The sequence below is a fragment of the Lactuca serriola genome, chromosome 7 (assembly GCF_051521515.1).
Source record: "Lactuca serriola cultivar US96UC23 chromosome 7, Lser_US96UC23_V15, whole genome shotgun sequence".
In the NCBI taxonomy this organism is placed as follows: Eukaryota; Viridiplantae; Streptophyta; class Magnoliopsida; order Asterales; family Asteraceae; genus Lactuca; species Lactuca serriola.
Genome location: NC_136414.1, coordinates 141,367,276 through 141,370,518, shown reverse-complemented (window position 1 = coordinate 141,370,518; position 3,243 = coordinate 141,367,276). Strand labels below are relative to the sequence as shown.

The window sequence follows — 3,243 nt, the reverse complement described above, 5'->3', positions numbered from 1 at the left end:
GTCGGATTTCTTCTTGGCTGAGGGGCCAGATTGACGAGACCTCTGAGAATTCTGAGATCGATCATTGCTCCCTATGTGACTATGTGAGGATACAGAGATTAATGGCTGCGACAGGGTTTAGCAAACCTCCTTATTTCTTCTCTACCAAGTATAATAAATGTTGGGTCAAGTCTCTAGCTCTGCATTCTCTCTACCATTGCATTCTCTCTCTCTCTCTCTCTCTCTCTCTCTGGAAAACCCTAATCACCCTTCTAGTTTTCTGAACCAAGAAAAAGCGTGGTTTGTGTATTTGTAAACCCGATATAGAGATTTTTGGGTCCGATTTTTAGGGATTACCATAAATCCCCTTAAATCCAACCATTACACTTGTTCATTCATTCCCCGTAAATCCCTTCATCTTGATTACGATCTACAAACCCCCTAAATCCCCCAGTTAGAGTATCTACCATGGATGCTCTACGCCGACCTAATCTCGATCTTAGTAATTCTTCACCCCTTTCATCAATTTACACCAAAACCCCTAAAACACCAACCTCTTCAACTTTTCCCTATAAGTACCGATTATCTTCTTCCAATTTCAATGGTTACCATAGCAAGTGTAAAGTACCAACACCACCTCAAGCTTACCCAAGGAAAATTCGAACGAATCAGTTGAATCCAATAAGAAATTGATTGATTCAATCGCTAAAGGTTTGATCGGGCTCGCTGCTGCAGTCTCTATTTGTTTAGATTCGCCAGCTCTTGCCGAGTCCTTGACAATAGCATTCCCAACTTCTCATACTCATGAGGTAGGTGTTCAGTTCGATCATCTTTTTTAGTAGTTTGTTTGGGTTGTGCAGATAAGGTGTTCGATCTATTGCTTATATGGGTTTGGTAAAATTTGATTTCGTAACAGGTGAATGTTGTGAGCGAACTCTTGTAGAGACTTGGGGTTTGATCAGAGAGACTTTTGTTGATCCAACTTTTAATCATCAAGGTACGATTCATTTTTGTTGTTTTATGTCATTTAGTGCCAATAAGGTTAACGTAAGTTTATGTGTTTTCTGTAGACTGGGACTCGAAATTCCAACAAACAATGGTGCAAATGCTTCCACTTAGAACAACTGATGCCGCATACAGCAAGATTAAAGGAATGCTTTCTACTCTTGGAGATTGCTTCACTCGAATTATCAGTCCAAAGGTGCAACTTTTCGAATTACTTTTACAAAATTGTCCCTGTGGTTTCTGAAAGAGTTTTCAGTTTTGGACTAAAATTCAAAAACAACAGGGACCATTTCTGTAACTTATTCTTACTCCTAGATTCCAAAAGGGGAAACTTACTCTATTTTCCTTTCGGCAATGATTTGTATAGGAATACCAAAGTTTTAGAATTGGAAGTGATGGAAACGTGCAAGGAGTTGGACTATTTGTGAATACTGAACCAGAAACCGGTCATTTGGTTGGTGATGTCAAGACTTGAACTTGAGACCTCAGTTATGGATTCTTATTTATTTTTTATTTTTAAAAATTTAAAATTTTTTGTTTCAGGTTGTATTGTCCTGTTTTGAGGGTAGCCCAGATTCTAGATCTAGAATACATGTAGGAGATGAGTTGATTGAAATAAATGGAGAGAGTTAAAGGGATTAGTGGTGAAGCTGCTGCACAAAAGCTTAGAGGTCATGTTGGGACAAGTGTTACAGTCAAAGTGCACAATGTAAGTTTTTTAGGAAGGAATGTAATGGTTGATTCCTTTCTAAAGGATTTTATAGAAATTTGTGCATGTTCACATTTATGATCTACAGGGAAAAAAGTTGGCCATTGACTCTAGTTTTAGAGAGGTGAAACTACCCCGGGAATTCATCAGACTTTCTCCTATATCAAGTGTCATCATTCCTCATAGAACACCAAATGGTCATGTATCCAAAACCGGATATGTAAAGCTATTAGCCTTCTCCCAGGTGCTTATTAATTCTCTAAATCTTAGTCTTACTTTATAACTTCATATCTTAAATTCATCTAACAACAAGATTTTGTAAACAGCCTGCTGCTACAGATATGAAACACGCCATTCGTGAATTGGAAAATCAGGGTGTTGAATCTTGCATTTTGGATCTCCGAAACAATCCAGTAAGTAGCCTAAAGTTGACTTTAGTAAACTTTTGTTTGATTATTTACAAGTATTTACATATATATGTTTATTTATAGGGTGGTTTGGTGAAGGCTGGACTTGATGTTGCTCAAATATGGCTGAATGGAGATGAGACTCTAGTGAACATAATAGATCGAGATAAGAACATGCTTCCTATTAACATGATCAATGGCCATTCTCTTACTCATGATCTGCTAGTTGTTCTTGTAAGTTTTTTTTTTGGCATGAAAATCTATATATTCACCTTCTGTTACATCTTTTGCTAGTGCTGACATGGCAGGGAGACAACGGCCACATCAGAAGAAGTATAAGCTGAGAACTGGCTGTGTTAATGTGTCCTATTCTCATAAACCTGGTAACATGGAGCACACAAAGGCTACAAGAAACATGTGACAGTTGGCGAAAAAGGTGTTGTTTTATCCCCCCCCCCCCCCCCTTTTTTTTTTGATATTTTACATTTGTATAAACCTAATATGATTTTGATTGCTGAAATAAATTGATTTGTGCAGGGGAAACGAGGTTTATAAGAGTGGAGATTTATCAGAAGCTGAAGTATGTTATTCAAAGGGTATTAGTTCAATACAACATACAGAGACACCTGGCGTTTGTATACAGCCTCTTATTTTCTGTTATAGCAATCGTGCAACTATGCGCATGGCTCTTGGAAGAATGAGGGAAAATGTCTAAACGACTGTAGAATGGCTGCTGCATTAGATCCCAATTTCATGAAGGTCAATAAGCTCTTTTTCAGAGAAACTACTTAATATGAAAGGAGAGGCTCTTCTCATGGTATGTGAATGTGATTCATAATCTTTGTTAGTTTAATAATTGAAATTGACTGATTTTCCCCTACTTATTACACAACTGGGGAAGCATAAAGAGATGGTTCAACTGTGTGAGCAAACCCTAGATACATCGGGTAGTCAAAATTCTACCAATTTTTTAAACTACTTTCCCTTTACTTTTGAGTTTTAACCTCTTAATATTATATGATATTTATAAACCAGGGAGGGGAACTTCAGTGGTGAAGATACTGTTAGGGTTACCACCATGAACAAGCATGGGAAGCATGATTTGGATATTCCAATCATTGTCAACCCAAGAAATGATCCTCC

The 3,243-nt window shown here is 37.6% G+C and overlaps 1 pseudogene; it reads left to right on the top strand.

The window, feature by feature from the left end:
• The first annotated feature begins 447 nt into the window (after positions 1 to 447).
• On the top strand, positions 448 to 2,815 carry LOC145064406 (carboxyl-terminal-processing peptidase 3, chloroplastic-like; annotated as a pseudogene).
• The last annotated feature ends 428 nt before the right edge of the window (positions 2,816 to 3,243 follow it).